Below are 20,998 nucleotides of genomic sequence, written 5' to 3' on the forward strand. Positions count from 1 at the left end.
CAAATAAGTTCAAGACTTATTTCTATACAGACTTATTCCAACATTTTTTTCTAAGAGCTATTTAATTTTATCTTTATATAAATTGTCCAATTGCACTTAAATGCCTATAAAGGATATTTAATGGCATGATTCTAATGAGGCTAATTCTTCTTGGGTTTCAATATATATTTAGTCAGCTGAACAAAGCAAATATTTGTGAGTGGCAGTTCCATTTTCCCCGTGCTTTCTTATAGTCTGACCCAGTATCTGTCCTTAAGGAGCACTGCCAAATAAAAAGCAACAGAGGACTGGTGAGGTGTCTGAGTGGTTAAAGGCACCTGCTTTCAAGCTTGCCTATTTGAGTTTGATCCTCCCTAGCATCCACATAGAGCCGAATACAAAGTGGCACATGTATCATCATCCCATCATGACCACAGCAGAGCCAGAAGATTCTGTGAGCTTCTAGGGCCAACTATTCTGGCACACACATCAGCAAAAACAACAACAGAAGAGACCTTTTCTTAAAGAAGCTAAAAGAAGGATAATACCTTGATGGTGTCTTCTGATTTCCACACACATGCTATGCCACATACACACCAATATATTCTCTGTCTGTCTGTCTGTCTGTCTGTCTGTCTCTCTCACACACAAACACACAAATTACAAGAGCAACAAACATAAGATAAATAATTAAAACATAAGATAAAATGTGACAAGTCACATGGGGAAATTACCAACCATGTAGCTTGATAATCCAGAGAAGAAAATCTATCTGTGATTATGGAAAATTATTCCTATTTATTTGTTTGAGTCTTGCAGTGAAAACCAAATCAGTGTGTTTGCACATTTTCCTTGCTTTGTCTACAGTAAGGGAACTCATTGATTGGTCATATTTTGACAGCAGTCTGGTTGGTGGAGCTATGTGGATTTATGTTGTGTTATTTTCTGTGGTACAGAGCAGAGATTCTGTGTGTGTTTAGTAAGGTCCTGGAGTCCCTGAGATCTTTACAGGTGGTCTGCTATGTCAAGATGATTTTTATAAGAGTATTAAAATATCATTTTCCATTTTTATTATTTTAACTTTTCACTGATTATTTTAAAGCAGTGATAGATAACTCTTCTGTCCTTGTGCCTGAATCCATGCAGTGGCTACGAGTTGTTGCAGTAATTCTGCATTCTAACTACTACAACTTTGCAGGAATAGTTTTAGAAAAATGCATGGGATAAACAAATACTATACTAGTTTAACTTAAGTATATCCTTGATAAAGTAGTAAACTTGTTACTTTAATTAAATTTCTACCCTTGATCTTGCTTGCTTTTCCTCAGCACTTGATGAGCTGGGAAACACACGCCCAGCACTGTGGCATGCAGACACAATGAGGGCTGTCTCACGGAAAAGCACTTATGGTTGAGTTTCATGCAGAGCTCAAGTTTTTGTAATATACCATTTTTACTAAGAAAGTGACATACTATGGATATTGAGGATTAACTATTGGCCAGAAATTTTGTCAAAATGAAGAAAATAATATTATAATTAAAAGTAAAACTGATAATTTTTGCTAACAAAATTTGACCTTTCAAGTGAAAATTTGAATTTTGGAAGAGTTTTGTCTGTCATTAAAAGCTTGAGAGAAGCCCAATATAATTAGTTTTATCTAATGGGATGATTGTGTCATTAAAGCTTGTGACTTTTCAATACTGTGCTTTGAACTATGTCAACATTTGGAAGATTCACATAACTCCGTGAATCAGATATTTCTCAATGGTATAGAGGTGGTTTTAATAAACTAAACCTGGGTAAAATACCCCATGTACAAAATCAATCAATGGGTATCAGTGAACTATATTATTTCTACCATATTCACTTAGCTAGGTTTAGATCTCATATTGTATCTGATTTAAGAAACTACTTTTACATTTGTTTTTACTTATAAAACTATATAAAGCAGATTTTTAATATAAAAATTTATACAAATATGCTATTCTCATCAGATTTTTGGCTTGGAGATGCATGCATGCTTTTCAAACTCATGTTGTTTATATTAACATATAAAAAATTTAGTCCCATTTCAGTGAATTCATGCAAATGTTATTTTTAAAATTTAATTGCTTATACAGTAAGCATCAAAGCTATAACCTATATTAGCAATAAAGTCTTTGTAGTCTAATAAATTTTAGGAATACAAATTAAATGAACAAAAGTTTGACACTAGTCCTACATGATACTTTTTACTCCATTGTTTCAGAATATTTTTTTGTTCATTTTTATTTATTTATTTGAGTGTGACAGAGAGAGAAAGAGACACACACACACACACACAGAGAGAGAGAGAGAGAGAGAGAGAGAGAGAGAGAGAGAGAGAGAATGGGCACGCCAGGGCCTCCAGCCACTGCAAACGATCTCCAGACACGTGCGCCCCCTTGTGCATCTGGCTAACTGGGTCCTGGGGAATCAAGCCTTGAACCGGGTCCTTGGGCTTCACAGGCAAGTGCTTAACCACTAAACCATCTCCCCAGCCCAGTTTCAGAATATTTTTGAAAACTATAGGAAGTGGAATTTCCAGTAATATTTAATCAAGTGAATTACTTGATTCTTAGGTCAAATGATTTGAATGAAAGACTTGATTTAGACAGTCCTCTGACTTCCTGTTACTGTATTATCTCTGCTTAAATCTTGTCCTTAGATTATTATTATGGTAGTTACCCATTGTACTACCCATGATTAACTTCCTTTATGTTATCTTTTTCATAACTTCATCATAAAATAAAGTAAATATTAACATATTAGGTTTCACTACCTAAAAAATCTAACTATGTGTTTGTTCTTGAATTTTTCACTCTAATATTCTGTGTGAATTCATGAACATTAGTGAATCCTAAATCCAGCAGGTATTAACTATCTCACATGGTATTGGGTGCCAAGAGAGAATCTTGCAATATTTTAATAAGAAGATTTGTTGCTGGGGTAAGGAGAACGTAAATGCATAATTACAATGAAGAATATTATGAGAGAGACATATACATGTAATAGCTAGAACACAATGGTCATTTTTTTCTGGGGGTGTCTAGAAGGGTTTGAATCAAGAGGCTTATATATTTCCAGGGAACACTCCAGACAGCAATAAGGAGAAAAATATAGTAGTGTGGGGGTTTACAGATGACTGTGAGTGCAGCAAGTGGCTCAGAAGCCACATGGCAAAAACTGATTTGGCACAGCTGGAAGCAGCATGCAGATGCTCTGACTTTGTCTGTCTGCAGTGGGCAGTTGTTAGGTTTGAACTGGTATGAGCTGTATTGTGTATAGCAGGCTCTGCAAGCATGGCTAGTCATTTTTAAAAATATTTTATTTGTTTATTTCACAGAGACAGTAAGAGAGAGGCAGATAGAGAGCAAGAGAGAAATAGGTGCACCATGGCTTCTAGCCACTGCAAACAAACTCCAGATGCACATGCTCCCTTGTGCATCTGGCTTTATGTGGGTACTGGTGAATCAAACCTGACTCCTTAGACTTCACAAAAGCCTTAATCTCTGAGCCATTTCTCTAGCACAGCTTGGTATTTCTTATTCTACAAATATTTCTGGGAACTTCTTTTTTGACAGGTAGTGGATTTAATGCTGGTGCTATGTAAATAAGCAAAACAATTCCTTTTGCCCAACAACTCTAATTGGCTATTATATTCCGGTATGCTCCTGTGGCTTATGGACATAGAAAACACAAGTTCCTAATGCTTTGGCCAACTGAGGCAATTCCAGAGCCTTATGTTAGCCTTCAGTAGCCACAGGTTTAATGTGTATGCAAGATGGCACAGGAAATAATGATGACTTTTAACTATTCTTAGTGAATGTCTATATGAAAAGTCCCAGTGGTCAAAAAGAATGAATTCACTATATAATCTCAGAGTGACCTTGAATTCATGGCAGTCCTCCTACCTCTACCTCCTAGGTACTGGGATTAAAGGTGTGTGCCACCATGCCCAACCTGAATATGTGAGTTTGAAAAAAACCATTTATAGGCTTTTGGAAGATGTGAATAGCTAAAATTATTAAGCTTTGCTCTGGATCAAGTGCTTTGTATTCATTTTTCCAAAACCATTCAACTGTCCTGCAAGGAGGCATTTAAAAAATGTGTATGTATGTATGTGCATTCACGCATAAGTGAGCATGCACACCAGGAAAGCAAGGAAGCATTTTTATCACCCTTCTTAAAAAATGTATGTGTGAATGTGTGTGTATACATGTGTATTTGTGCACATGTAGGTCAAATGTTGATATCAAGTGATCTTCCTCCTTCACTCTTTGCCTTATTCATTGAGATAGAGTTGTTCACGGAAGCTAGAGCTTGCTGATTCAGCTAGTTTAACAAGCCAGCTTCCCCTGTCTCTGTTGACCCTTCCCTCTCCCCCACCTCCCAGTGCTGGGTTAGAGGCAGGCATTTACATGGGTGATGAGGGTACAAACTGAACCTTCACACTTACATCACAAGTGCAACAAGTGCAGTTCTGACTGAGCCATCTAGATAGCTTGCTTGCTTTTCTTTTTTTGAGGTAGGGTCTCACTCTAGCCCAGGCTGACCTAGAACTCATTTTGTAGTCACAGACTGGCCTCAAACTCACAGTGATCCTATCTCTGCCTCCTGAGTGCTGGGCTTAAAGGTGTGTGCCACCACACTCAGCTAAGAAACAGTTTTATCTTGGTATATTACATGTTATAAATGAATAAAAATGAAGAACTCTCTAAAAAATGAACTCAAAATGATGTGTGTATGTGTGTGTGTATAATCTAATGTTTAATAGTATGGTATAATAAAGTGACTGAGTAAAACAGAGAGAGAGAATGAGACAAGGGCCTGAAGAGATGCTCTGTGGCTAAGGCGCTTGCTTGCAAAGCCAGTTAGCCAGAGTATAGCAGACAGATTCAGGTTCTCTGAGATGAACTTCCAGACTAGGCATAGTAATGGAGGAAAGGATATTTATTGAAGCCTGTAGATCCAGGGGATGTTCCATAAATGGCAGAAGAAGCTGGCCTGCCTTCACAGGACTAAGCAGAGAGAGAGAGAGAGAGAGAGAGAGAGAGAGAGAGAGAGAGAGAGAGAGAGAGAGAAAGAGAGGGGGGGGGAGAGGGAGAGAGAGGTACAAGCCAAAAGCCAAAATGCCATACAGCACAGCACACTTCAGGAACTCCAGCTAGGTACACTTTGCATATCTTTAGATTGCAATCTGAAACCCACCACCACACCTAAAGACCCACCCAGTGACATTGCCTCCAGCCAGGTGGCTGCAGAATGCAAATTATAAATAAATCAAGAACTGAATATATTGGGGGCCATCGATTCAAACTACCACATTCCGTCCCTGGCCCCAAATAGATTTATAGCCATCACACATTGTAAACTGTACTCAGTTCAATTTCAAAGGTCCCCACAGTCTTGACCAATTTAAGATATTAAGACCTGTAAAATCAAACAAGTCAAACATTTCTAACATATAAAGGCACAAAGTAAACATTTTCAACTGGTATAAGGCATAGCAAGGAGAGACTAAAACAAAGAAAACTCAACCACCATCAAACAAACATCAAACTTCTGCAGTTCAAGTGCAATAAACCAAAGACTGACAGTCTCCAGATTTTCCAATTCTGCCCATCCAGCTGGGCATAGTAGCAGGGAACACTTCCATCTCAGGCCAACAGTGCACTCTATGGTAACGCTTGCATAGTCCTGGTATATCCAAAACATCTTGAGGTCTTTATGCAAACCATGACCCATCTTCCAAAGGCTCTTTCAGCCTATCAGGGCATCAGGCCACATTTCATGCCACATTTCAGCAGCAGCTCCTAGAACTGTGTGCAATTCATGACGACTCTTCACATTTTTCATGCTTCTGAACCCAATAGCAGGTGTACAGGACACAACCATATTCTTTTTTTTTTGTTTTTGTTTTTGTTTTTGTTTTGTTTCTCGAGGTAGGGTCTCACTCTGGTCCAGGCTGACCTGGAATTAACTCTGTCATCTCAGGGTGACCTTGAACTCATGGCAATCCTCCTACCTCTGCCTCCCGAGTGCTGGGATTAAAGGCGTGCGCCACCACGCCCGGCTACAACCATATTCTTAATTCACAGATAAAATAAATCATAACCTTGAAAAGCAGGTTCCTTCTCCAGTCAACTCTTCCCAAAAGTGTTTGCATTTCTATGATCATCTTTCCTTAGGCATCCTTTCCATGGTAAAGCAATTGGACCATCTTCCTTAAGATTGCTAATGTGTTTGACAATAGCAGATTCAGTAACCTAAAACCAGTCTCAGTGCCTGTAATTTTAACTTGCTTGAGGTTTTCTAGCTTACAATCTTAAATCTCTCAGTCCAATATCGCTAGCCAAGCATATCAGCCCATTACAAATTTAACCTTGATCAAACTCTCTGTGGCTGGGCAGCAGGACATAGCCAGCCCTTATGCCAGTAGCCCAGTTCCAACAAAGTCCTCTGCAGTCTTTCCTTCCCCTTAGAAAGCTCATAAGCCAAGCCTTGAAGGTCAATGCTGTCTGCACTTAGCATTCTCAGACTCTCATCAGAATAGTCCATAAAACTTGGCTTACCACTCCAAAAAACATCATCAGTTGCAAGCACCAAGTCCATGTCTATTCCTCCAAAACAAAAGTTCCAAAAGATCAACATCCACATGGTCAGGTTCATCTCAGTCCACTCCTCAGTACCAAATTCTATAGCAGACAGCTTCAGGTCCACTGAGATGAACTTTCAGACCAGACACAGATATGGTGGAAGGGATATTTATTGAAGACTACAGATACAAGGAACATTCCATAAATGGCAGAAGAAGCTGGCCTGCCTTCACAGGACCAAGCAGAGAGAGAGATAAGTACAAGCCAAAAGCCAAAAAGCCACACAGCAGAGAACACTTCAGCAACTCCAGCTTGGTATACTTTGCATATCTTTAGATTGAAATCTGAACCCTTCACCACACCTTAAGATCCACCCAGTGACACTGCCTCCAGCCAGGTGGCTGCAGAATGCAAACTACAGTCAAATCAAGACCTGAATATATTGGGGGCCATCTATTCAAACTACCACACAGAGTTTGGAACCAAGTTCAAATAACAATTCCCACATATGGCTGGATGTACTTGGCAAGAGACCTTGATGTGCCCAAAGATGCATGCATACACACACCCCCCCACACACAAACACACACACACACACACACACACACACACACACACACACACATCAGATACATATAGCCAGATATTATTTTTTTCATTAATTAGTTTTGTACTCAGCAAATACAGTCAATTTGGTACCATTATTAGGCTCATCCATGTCCTACTCCCTCCCCCTGGCCCCTCTTTGTTGAGGTATATGGATCATGTATTCTGGAGTTAGCCCACAGTAATGGGTAGGATAAATGTCTCTGCATATCATGACCCAACATGTGGCTCTGACATCCTTTCCACCCCCTCTTGTAGCCCACCATTGGTGGTAGCTTGATAATGGAGGGCAGGCTTATGTTGGGATATGGTTCTGACTTTTTGCCCAGATCCCACTCTAGATACCGTAGCACTGAGGGAATCAGTTAGCTGAATTTAGAGCAGTTGGTTTCCCACCATGGATGTGTGCCACTACTGCACATATGTGAGCATCATGACAGGTTATTTTCTGCTATGTAGGTTAGACCATGAGTTGCTTGGACAGATATTGGTCATTTTCCTCCAATCACCCATGTGGCACCTTCTGACACTAGACGTGCTGACTGTCTGGGGACTGACTCTCTTCCAGCTTCCAGCCATGCCATTCCATTTTATGTGTCAACCACATAAGGTGTCTTCAGCAGTAGGGTCTTACCACTAACCTCTTATCAAAAGCTCATTGTGGATGATAGCCACATGCTGGTACTGGGAGTTACAGGTCAGTGCCAACTAAGAAAAGGAAGGAAAAGATAACTAATATAAAAGAGTTAGAGAGAAGAGAGAGAGAGGGAGAGAGAAGCTATAGAAGATTAAGGTCAGTCTTCATCATACCCTCTCCAGTGTCTTGTGGCTCAGGTGTTCCCTCGAAGAGCCTAGTGAAGTTTAGCCTAGATCATTCTCAGTGAACTTACCCAATCCCAGAAAAAAAAAAAAAATCACCACATAGTCTCACTCACTTACAGCACCTAACCAGAATCTACCCAAGATGCCTTACATACCCAGCAAGCATCTCATGAACTAGACACTCTCCATCATATAGGAGTGGGGAAAGACTTCCTAAACAAAACTCCAGTAGTCTAGGAAATTAAACAATTACTCAACAAATGGGATCTCATGAAGCTGAAAAGCTTTTGCACAGGCAAACACACCATAAGCAGAGCCAATACATTACCCACTGAATAGAAGAAAACTCTTTTCCAGATAAGCCATTGACAAGAGCCTAATATCTAGAATCTACAAAGAACTTAAAAAAAAAATAAACAATAATAAAAAGAAACAACCCACTTCAAAAGTGGGACAGAGAATTTAACAGGGAGTTCTCAGAGGAAGAATTACAAATGGCTATCTCACACATAAGAAAATGGTCAACATCCCTAACTATTAGGGAAATGCAAGGATGGCAATCATTAAAAAATCTAATAGCAACAAATATTGGCAAGGATGTGTGGTAAGAGGAACCCTCATCCACTGATGGTGGGAATATAAAGTTATACAACCACTATGGAAATCAATTTGGAGATTCCTGAAAAGGATGGATTTAGATCTACCAACAGACCCAGTTATTCTCTTACTGGGCATTTATCCTAAATGCTTCATGTATCAATATGGAGGCATTTACTCAACCATATTTCTAGCTGCTCAATTCATTATAGCTAAGAACTGGAATCAACAGATGCCCATCATTGGATGAATAGATAATGAAGTTGTGGTACATCTGCACAATGGAATTCTATTTAGCAGTAAGAAAAAACAGTGCAATGAAATTTGTAGAAAAACAGACAGACCTGGAACAGATCATACTTAGTGAACTCACACAATCATAGAAAGACAAACCGCACATGGCGTCATGTATCTCTGGTTCCTAACTTGAGCCTGCTTGAGTTGTCGTAACTGATAGGCAACTCAAGGCCCAGATGATAGTGATGGAAGATGTGGGGGTAGGGGAAGAGAAGGGGGAAACCAAACATAAAATTAAACCCAAAATGAGCTGATACCATAGAAACCTTTATCCTTGGAGGGAGCCTAAAAGATATAATCCTCAAAAGGCATAAGGGGGGAGCACCTGGAAAGTAGGGCTCTGGTGAGGGTGGGATGAAGCCCAAGCTTAAAAGCATTCTCTTGGGAGGCAGGGGTAGGAGGATCACCATGAGTTTGAGGCTACCCTGAGACTACATAGTAAATTCCAGATCCGTCTGGGACACAGCAAGACTTTACCTCAAAAAACAAACAACAACAACAACAAAAAAAAAGGGGGTTCTGAAACACATATGCCCTTAGCATATAGGAGGCCAGCTGATACTGGGTTGTGTCACACAAAGGAAGATAGAAGTAGATCACAATTTCTGAAAAGAATTTAGGGACCAACTGCCATCATATACGAGGGTTGGAGAGATGGCTGAACAGTTATGGACCTAAGTTCAATTCTCTAGAACCCATGTAGGCCAACAGCACAAGATGGCACATGCATGTGGAGTTAATTTGCCGTGGCTAGAGGCCCTGGCATGTCCATTCTCTATCTGCTACTTTCTCTTACTCTGTTATTCTCTAATAAATAAATAAAAAAATATACTAATATTCACTTAAACCCTTTTGTATTTGTAGTATGTTTTTCAGTGGGGTTGCAGATATTGTCTTTATATCTATTTTTGAAACATGAGAACTGGAGAATATATGCAAAACCAATGCAGATCTGTGTTTTTCTGGCTCAGAAACAGCTTCCTAGTCCAGACTAGAGTAAACAGCTTTCCCTTCCTGTTTTCATCAGGAACATAAATGAGATGTGTTCATCATACCATAACTTCATGAGGAAGTGTTAAATCTTCATTCTGATTCTATAAAGGCTTTAATAGCTGAATAATATCTGTCAAGAATCTAATCTGAAAGATGTAAAATAGAAATAGATGTGACAGGAGAGTTTTAGGTCATAAATGACATTCTAATTGGCAGAAACACATTAAATTTTAAACCAAAATCAACTGAGTATATGATTGGGCTGTACAGAAAAATATCAAAGGGAGATAACAATTTTTGTCATTTCTCCTATGATTTTCACTGTAATACATAGCATTGTATCAGCAACTCCACAGGCAGATTGTTATTAATTTTATTAAAACTAATTTCTCTATAATACTATATTAGGTAACAGGTGGTTGTGGGTATTTCACATGAAAAGTAAGAAGAGGGTAACACAACAGTTTGGAGTATTGCAAAGGTGGGTTGAAGTGGAGGAAGTCTTTTTAAATTTCTCAAAAGGAGGAAGATGAGGAAATAAAGCTGGGAAAGTAACAATTGAAAGCAAAAAAAGTAATTTATTGTTTAGAAAGAAATAAGAATACACCTATTGGTGCATATCATGTAAGATGAATTATGAAAATGACTGCTGGATCTAGCAAACAACAACTACTAGGTAAACTTAGTAATGACAGATTAAACAGAGGGCTGGTGCCAGCATGTGCTGGTTTGTATGTGTATAAATGCATGCAGTGAATATAGGGCGTGTGGCTTATTTTTGAGCAGGTGGCTATGAAAGGGAAGAGGAAGAAGAAGAGGGAGAATGCTATTCTGCTATAGGACAGACTGACAAAGCTTCCTTGTCAAGGAAGCAGGGGCAGACTTCTGCATAGCTAGCCTTGAGGGAGTACTTTGTAGCTTATGGGGTGACTGGAAGCTTTTCCTCTACTCAGGACACGAGACATTGCATTCTTTTCATCTGTCATGATACTTTTCGGTCCCTGGTAACCTTACTATTATCAATTCTCTCATGTTGTACTTTATATAACTTTTATTAAAAACCTTAAAGTAAAATAAAAAATTTATGAGCACAAAGGTAATGGTTCCAGAAGTCTATAATAATAATGCTTTAAAGATAGCAGATCATCTCACTTAAACTAATGTGTACTGTACTTGCCCTCCATTGTGAAAAGGAAGTATGTTACCTGAACACTATGAAATACACAATGGTCACTGAATCAGGATTTTATTTCACACCCCAAGGGGTTGAACAGGCTGTCTTAAAGACAGGATAATAGTTGCTAGAGGTGATGTAAAGAATTACAAGACATGGTCTTTCTTGACACAAAGGCAGAAATTTGAGGATATAAATCTAAAACTACATGCATGAAAAGATAGCTGGTGATATGATAGCATGTTCATGATGGTAAACACCATAATGGATACTAAGGATGATATGCAATGGGTACTGAGAAAAGATGGTGCCATTGAGTTCCAGTGTTCTGAGATAACTCCTTGCACATGATGAAAGTCAAGCAAACCTTGGTTGCGAAGAGGTGGGGAGATGAAGAGAGAGAATTGGAGTAGTACAAAGTAAAAACTACCAGTTATTATGACAAAATAGTTGTTTTGACACACATAATAATAATAATGCTTTGGGAAAGTAAGAAGGAATAGAATTTGTTGAAAGTGACTGTATGTTGTTAGCTTATTGCTAATGGTTTGGTTAGGAGACAAAAAGAAGATTTATCTGGGTGGTATAATGAAAACTGAATTGTCTTTTCACTGGGACCTGTATTTTGGCATTGAGGAAGGTGCATCTACTCTGTGATAGTCATGCTGCATATCTAATGTTGAGCCACAGCAGGGCTGGGGAGGAGTGTCCTGAGTGGTGGCATCTGTGGCTCAGTGAAGGAAGTAGCAGGGTTCAGTAGAAAGTAGAAAGGTTCAGAGGTGTGGTATGGGGTGCTTAGCCTTTTCCCTTTCATTTGCATTTTCTGAGCCAGGACCACTTACTTCTCCACTAATTCTTCTAGAAATGCCCTTTCAGCTTTGACTGGCAGAGTTTCTGTGGCTTTCACCTAAGAATAATTACAAGATTTTAGGTTGAGTTTATTTTATTTTATTTTATTTTTTTTGTTCATTTTTTATTTATTTATTTGAGAGAGACAGACACAGAGAGAAAGACAGGTAGAAGGAGAGAGAGAGAATGGGCGCGCCAGGGCTTCCAGCCTCTGCAAACGAACTCCAGACGCGTGCGCCCCCTTGTGCATCTGGCTAACGTGGGACCTGGGGAACCGAGCCTCGAACCGGGGTCCATAGGCTTCACAGGCAAGCGCTTAACCACTAAGCCATCTCTCCAGCCCTAGGTTGAGTTTATAAGGACTAGTTACATAGTAGTTTTTGTTTTTGTTTTTAATGTGTATGAGTATGTGATGGGTGAGTATGGATGCATGAGGTATAATGTACATGTGGTGCTTAGAGGATAACCTTGGTAGCCCATCTCCATCTTATGCATTGTTTGTATCACCAGTGTTCTGTTCAACACTATGTACACAGTGCTGTCTGGCTCATGAGCTTCAGCATATTCTCTTGTCTCCATATCTTATCTTGCTGTAGGAGTAATGGGGTTATTGATGATCACAACTTTATTTGACTTTACACAGGTTCAGGGGATCCAAGTTCAGATCCACACACATATATAGCAAGTGCTTAAACCAATAATCCATTTCTCCAGCACCTGGTGGTTCATTTTGACAATGGTTCTGTTTTCAGCTTTGTCTCACTGGCAATTTATATTTACATCTGAAGGGAAGGAATCAAATGTCCATGGAGAATGAATTAAAGATCATTAAATAAGCCCATGCCCTATACTCTCTGTATGTATTTACCTAGAATTCTCTTCCATAGAAACTTGAATACAAACAAGGAAGTTACAGATATTGACTACATTTATAGCTGATAATAAAAATGAGTTTCTGAAAGAAACAGAATGTGAGTCATGTAAGAGGTATCATTATTGATAAATTCTACATCCATGCTTTAATATTTGAAAGCCTGCCCTGAAACAAAGAAAGATATCATAAATACCTTGAAATACTGGGTTTCAATAAGGTGCTTCCATTACCTTATATTTAAAATCTTTGTACCTCTGAGCAATAATTTTAACCTCATTCAACTTAAATATTAGAGGATGATGCTGTTCACAAAAGACACTCTTTCACAACAGTGCTCTAAGAAAAATAAAATCAAAATCACAGCATTGTTGCTGGTCTGAAACAAAGAATAATTGATAACAAACCATTGCAAAGCAAACCAACAGCTTCCAGATGTGCCCACCACTGTGGATGTTCAGTGTAGGTGATGGAAGGTGCTGTCTGGGAAGCAGATACCAAGTACAGAGATCAGTGGGAAAATCATCTCACTGTTTAGCTAAGAGGCCTTCTTTGCCAGTGCCTCATTGTTTGCTGAGAAGATTGCCTATCTTGCCCTCTATTGGCCTCAATTGCTTATCTTTGAAGTGAAGATATCATGGGGGCCCCTGGAGAAATGCTTGGTAACGGATGGGTCTGTGGTTACCAGAGACAGTGAACAGTTGCTACAGTCATTGAAGTAGAGAACAGTCACTACCTTCCTTAAAGGCCATTGCTGACATCCCAATAGGATTGGCGTGGCGATGGCACACTGAGAACCTGTTGTCTCAGAGTAGGATGGGACCTACCCTTCTAGCAGCTATCTGTTTACCTTTTTAATATAATTAGAGAGACCAGATTGGTATTTAGTCTTGTTCTGACAACAGCAAATTAGGCTTAACTCTTTAATTACAATGAGAAGGAAATCACCTTTCTGATATCCTTCAATTAACTCAAGCAGCTGTTAAGTTATAATTAAAATTTCACATGGATCATTTGAGTTCTTGGAATGTTTCCATTTAATAACAAAACATTTGCATATATGCATTCAGTTTTCAACAACCTTTCCAAAGCTGTCAGTGGTAAACCAGGAACACTGATACTGTACTAAACGAAGTCTTTTTCATCTTGTAAACAGACAGCTGAGTCCCACAATAAGAAAACTGGAAATAGAGGAAGGTGACCAAAAAGCCTTACTGCCTCGAAACTTTCTGGAGCTTGTTCAGAGAATCAAATGGTTACTTCATCTATAGTTACTGGAGAAGGAAGGAAAAGGAGCCAGGAGTCAGTGGTGACCTGGTGCCTGACAAACACACACCTGCTTTGCATTCAGTATGGTGAAGATCAGCCCCACTCTGTCTTCACAAGTGGCTTCTTGAATCTTTGCATTTTTTCAGGTTCAAAAGTTCTTTTGAGAAAAGAACTAACCAAAAACTGTTTTTTTTTAAATTAATTAATTAATTTATTTATTTGAGAGCGACAGGCACAGAGAGAAAGACAGATAGAGGGAGAGAGAGAGAATGGGCGTGCCAGGGCCTCCAGCCTCTGCAAACGAACTCCAGACGCGTGCGCCCCCTTGTGCATCTGGCTAACGTGGGACCTGGGGAACCGAGCCTTGAACCGGGGTCCTTAGGCTTCACAGGCAAGCGCTTAACTGCTAAGCCATCTCTCCAGCCCCCAAAACTGTTTTTGAAGTTGTTCTGTTTAATATTTGTGTAATAAAATTATGGATTCACTTCTATGTGTAGGACAAGATATAAAAATAGACATATTTTAAGTACACCTAGAATTTAGATACTAAAACATCTGAAATAGTAAATACTGACTATATTAAAGTGAGTTAATTTGAGTAACCACAGGAATTATTTTATATAATGTTTAAAATTCAGATTTATATTAGTTGTATTAAATATCAGATTCTGGTTAAAACTGTCTTTTCTCCTTGTAATATATAATTTGTATCTTTATATTCTTTGGTATTAGTAAAAGCAGATGATAAAATGTGTATTAATAACAATCTTGGAAGGTGATAACTTACAATCTATCAATGGCCTAAAGATATTTTTAACAAGTCGAAATTCTATTCATACTTATTCATTGACAAGTTATATTGACAAAAAGAATTCTATATTAGCTAAGAAACTAATAATGCCATTCTAACCATCAATCTGTATTGTGTATTATTGAATTTCAACCCCAAGATAATTGCATCTCTGGGAATTAAACAATGCATGTGGAGAAGAAGAGAGATTAAAGAGCAGTGCCTGATGTCATAATTACACCAGTGTGCATGCTTTGGGGTGGGGGGGACTCCCAGCTGTTATCAGCACATTTTCCATCTGCCTTTAGTAATTTTATTATGACCTTTCAGAACTGATTTCATCTGGAAGAAAGCTGGCACAGACACCTCAGTGAGTCTATTTTATCTTTGAACTACTGAAGGGAAGGATAAGTAACAAGTGGCATTCTGGCAGAAAAAAAAAAAAATTCTAGTTTCTCATTATTCTTTCATTAGGAGACTACATTGTTGAGTGATTTAAATTTTTATGTTAAATTTGAGGCTTGTCATTCTGCAAGTCTACAGTTTAGATCTGGGAATAATGGTTGAATCTAAGATATATTTCTTTTGTATCTCTTAGAAATGAACAATAAAACCCTGAAAAGGTTATTTTCTTCGTTCTGATTCCAATGTCTAGAAAGATCTTTCTTTCTCTCTCTCTCTCAATCCCCCTTTCCTCCCCCACTGTAGAACATTTACTATGTGCTCTGTTTAAGTTGATGTGCATAAAATACTCAAACAGCCCAAGAAGCTACTTTATCTTACTATATGCATCTTACATAATTTTTCTCCTTGCCAGTTACCTCCCATCCAAGTATAAAAGTATAAGAAACAAGTATAGTGTGAGGTACAGGGACAGTGAACCTGTGAATCTGTAAGTTCTGGTATCATCTGTTAAGCTCTGTTCCCTTAGACAAATTTGAAGCATGGGAAGCAAAGGAGGCATCCACCACAGCTGCTTCAGTGGCCTGAGTAGAAGAATGAAATTTCACTTGTAGAACTCAACTCCTTCACATAGGAAGACAGTACTCTGCTTAGAATCTATATTCCAGTGTTCAGCCAGGCTTTTCCCTTAGCTTTTCTCAATAGTAGAAAAATAATTATTATTAAGCCTTTTATTGAAGATTTAGAATCACATACCTATTAACTTCTATTATATAGATGGAAAATTGAGGTTAAAAATAGTAAATAGATTTTCTCCAAATCACTTAGCTAGTAAGTACCAGAAATCCAGTAGAATTTGGGTGTGTTTTATATCAAAATGACTTACCTTACAGAGCCACAAGAATACTGACCCTAAATGACCATAGGTCACTCGTCTGTGGCAAATATAGGTACTTCAGGATTTTCGATGTATTTTACAAGTGGTTTTCTTTCACTGTAAGGCACAAATCCATGGCCACTTTTATTTACCATCCTGTTGTTTGTGGGATTTGTGTGCTATTTTTAGATATTTTAATCACACAACAAAGCTAGGTATAATTTTGTCTTTTAGGAATAGCTACACACTAGAAATCTTATCTTCTGGATTCATTGCTTAATATTTCTAAATAATGAAGTCTTAATTTACTGAATTTGATTTAGTAATTAATGTCTGGCATGGATTTGTCCAACAAAGTTTTTAAAACTCATGTATGATATATGTCATGTCTATCCACATGATTATTGGATAGATTTTTGTATATGATTATTGGATGGATTCTGTGATCTTGTTTTTGTCTTGTCATGCTAGGGATTAAACAAAGTGTCTCATGCCCATATATATATATATATATATATATATATATATATATTTTTTTTTTTTTTCTATTTCTGACTGTTACAAGTCCTACAGTCTTTCTGATCTTTACATTTCTTTCACAGAATAATGTTCTGGTACTTTTGAAACAGTATTTTCACATGATTATTGGATAGATTTTTGTATATGATTATTGGATGGATTCTATGATCTTGTTTTTGTCTTGTCATGCTAGGGAATAAACAAAGTGTCTCATGCCTATATATATATATATATATATATATATATATATATATATATATATATATATATATTTTTTTTTTTTTTTTTCCTATTTCTGACTGTTACAAGTCCTACAGTCTTTCTGATCTTTACATTTCTTTCACAGAATAATGTTCTGGTACTTTTGAAACAGTAGTTTTAGTCATATAAGCATAACTAAGAAGTTAATTTAAAGGAGCTATATATTTCAGGTGGGTGTGAAATCATAAATTTGAAAACACTTTCAGGCGATGTTTATATCTCACATTCACTTGGTACATTAGCTATCACATGAGAAACTTATTCAGAAATATTGACCCCCACATACAGATATTTGGTATCTCTATGCAGATGGGTAGTACATGTATCTTTACTTTTATAGAAACCACAAGTCATATCATGGCCCAGCCAACCTGAAAAACAACTACTTTAGCATGACCATGCCAAACAATATACAGATTGTCATAGAAAGCTGCATGAAAACTTAGCTATGTGCCGTGTTATAAGCCCTTCATCCCAATACTCAAGAGAGTGGCTGAAATAGAATAATCATGAGTTCAAGGCTACTCTGAGCTAGAGTGAAACTCCGCCTCAGAAAAGAAAGAAAGAAAAACAGAGAGAGAAGGAGAGGAGAGGAGAGGAAACAGAAAATTATAGGGCTTATATTTGTGAAAACATGCCCTACTTTTCATATATTTTTCATAAACTGAACACAGGCCTGATTATCACATTAGTAGAATATGTGAGAAACTTGACCACAGTTTATACTTGTGTACTTTATAGACCATAAGCACATATCATACATCATCTGGAATAACTGCTATTCCTTGGCTATTTTCTGCCCTGTGTTGCACAAAGCCTCATACTTAAGTGATGAATTAAGAAATCAAACCTATAAAACAAAAGAAAACCATATTTACTTCCCTATATGTAATAATATGTAAAAACAAATATGTATATAAGTATATGCAATGTTACTTATGCATACATTTATCTACAAATATGTATACATCCATACATACATACTTATATCTTAAAGACTTTCAAAGGCTCTTATATGGGGCCCCTGTGATTATAATATGTACTAAATCATCTTCCAGGTACGTAAGAGAATTCCATGTTAGTTTTTAGATATAAATGATACTTTTCAGGATATAATTTTATCATTCTAGAGTAATCATTCAATAGGGAATAAATATATAAATGATTAACTATTTCTAGAACTAGTTTTTCATTAACCTTCTAAAATTTATTGTTATTCCATATAAGTTTCACAGAAGGTCATTAAAATGCTTTTAAGATATATTTGAAAGTTTCCTTCTAGATTAACATAGCAAAAACAGAGCCACATTCCTGCATAACCTCCATTTCCTTCATTTTTACTTCAAACATGCAGCAAAGCTTGCCACTGAATTGGGATTGAGCTAGTTTGTTATGAGTTATGGATGCTTTAGTGATAAAATTTGGCTTTCTGGAACAAATGGTTGTTCAAACCTGATTTTATTAGTGTAGTTGAACATAGTGGAACTAAAACAAGGAAATTCCTGCATATTGCCACAATTTGAGGCCGCATGGATCATAAACTTTTCCATTTATATTTCACTGGTGGACATACATGCCATTATTCTACCAGGAAGAAAGAATCAAGGAATATACAAGTGAAGTTTAGGAACAGTACATCTTGCTATTGAATGTCAGATAAAGGTGAAGCCTTTAAACAGAAGGTCCCTGATTTAGTGCCTTTAAGGGATGTGCTCTGGCCATCATTAGTGTGACAGGGTGAGGAGGGCAACACATCTCTTCTGTTCCCTTGGAAAGAGGATGAATCGGGCATGGCTCTGATGTCAGAACCTCTATCACCTTTCTCACAGATGATGTAGATTTTAATTGTACTTGGGGCTGACTCCCGTCACAGCAGCTTCTACGTGACATTGAGATAGATGAAGCCATTTGTTGGCATTATCAGAGCCAGCTGTGTGCTTGGCTGCATCTACAGTAGGCATTTTATCTCATGCATAATCCTCTCATTGAGAGGGGATCAGAAGCATCTAAACCATATGGCAAATAATTTTATTATGATCAAAAAAGGACTCTTGAAACTAGTTAAACAGAAGAGTCCTTGAAATTCAATCAGAAGTTTTATTTTCATGTCACACCATCATCCTAAATTGTCAGTACTTCCACAATCAAGCTTAACCCTAAATCTCACCCCTTGAAAATTGAGGCTGACTCTTATAAGTATGATATGCCACTGGACATTTGTTTTTATTCTTTCAGAGAACTTTTGTGGATCAACATTAGAGAAGAAAATGTGTGTTTCAAAAACTAAGATTTTGATTTGGATTAAAAAAAATAAATTTTAACAATGCTCCAAATGCCAGAGCACCCTTCTAAGTAAAATGAGCTTGAGTCTAGATCCTGAGTGCTGCTTTTATCAACACTCCATAAGAAGCTATCTTTTAAAAAAAAATTAGAGAAGGAAGTTTTAAAGCAGAGAAAACATCCATATTTTCTCTTCCAGGGTAAGTTAATGATCCTTTAAGTTCAGCATATATCCTCAAAGGGAAGAGGCAAGCATGTCTTTTCCACATGGTGGGATTTCCTGGGCATCCTCAGAGAGATGTCTAGGCCTCAGTAGCAAAGCTGTGTTTTCTGCAAACATCTGTCCAAGGAGGTGATAGGAAAACACTGGCTTCTGGTCAGGGGGATTTTGAGAGGCTGTGTGGAGGAGCCAAGTACCTGCCTCCACACATTACTACTAGCCATCGTAGTCCTACATTAATTGTGATTTTCATTAATCACCAAGTATGTCCCATAACTCCAGTCCACATGTTACAAGACCGTGAAAGAGCAACTTATGTAATCATACCTAGTCTATAATGTATATTTTCTCTTCTTTTATTATAATTTTTCTTTCCAGAGGAAAGCATATAAGATCTGGGCCTCAGGGCATCTGCTTGCTGACACAGAGTTGTTATCTGCAACTTCCACAGCACAGTGTGAGAGTATGAACTATCATGAGGGCTCATTGAAACAGCTGCCTTATCTGGAGACTAGACTTTATTTGGTATTTTATTGACAAATAATAAAGCTAGTAATTGGACTGGGAAAAGAATACAGTTACCTAATTTATATAAACCTTAATTTTCTAGCACTAAATGCCTGAAGCAGATCTTTGTTCTTATCACCCCCTCATGACTAGATCTGAGTAACTGTCTAAAAAATAAAATGGTTTCAAATGTATATTTTTCTTTTTACTACTTAAGAGTATGTTTTTTTTTTAAAAGTCTTGATATGAAATATACCAGTGATTTCCACCCCCCCTTTTTTATAAGAAAAAGCAGGCAAACAAGAAAACTCAAGATACAAACTATGCATTATTGATTATTATCAATCCACAATTCATGTGCTCAGAAGACCATGAGCTATGTGTGCTGGGAGAAACAGTCAATAGCAAAGGCTGGCAGTCTCCTAGCAGCTGTCAGACATGGGTTTGTCACATCGAGGAAGTGGGCAAACAAGTACCACTCCTCATCTTTACGGCATGTTCACATTAGCAAGTAAGCTATAAAAAGTGCTACAAATAATTCTACTGGGTTTTTCTTATCCTTGCCTGTTACTGAAGAGGTGTGTGAGAAGCTGAGCCTTGCTCTTGTTTATGCTTTTTCCCCTCCATTCGTAATAAGGGAAAAATCATCAGGCTTAGTTAGCTGCTATCTAACAAAGAAAAGGGGCCTTATATCTTCACTCAGGTGAGCTGCGTTTGTGTGGTACATCTAGCATATTGCCTGGCTCAAAGAGATGCATCATGGTTGTGTCTGGGATAATTCTGGTGCTTCTTAGCATGGCACACCCCTCCACCCTCCACACCCCATTCATATGTTGTTGAATGGTTATCATCCTATGTGCTCTCAGAAAGTTTCTGCTTGATAGCAAAACCTCAGTCTACGAGGTTGCCCTACATACTCCATAGGTATTTCACTGGCAAGAAAGGTTGTAGATCAGTAATAGATGACGGGGGTGTTAGGGCCTGAGCACTTGGGGCCTGACAGATTATCATGTTGTGTATTACCATTACATATGCATCAGCCTCACTTCATTTATTTGGCTAGGAAGA

Source organism: Jaculus jaculus, chromosome 6 (assembly GCF_020740685.1).
Source record: "Jaculus jaculus isolate mJacJac1 chromosome 6, mJacJac1.mat.Y.cur, whole genome shotgun sequence".
Taxonomy (NCBI): domain Eukaryota; kingdom Metazoa; phylum Chordata; class Mammalia; order Rodentia; family Dipodidae; genus Jaculus; species Jaculus jaculus.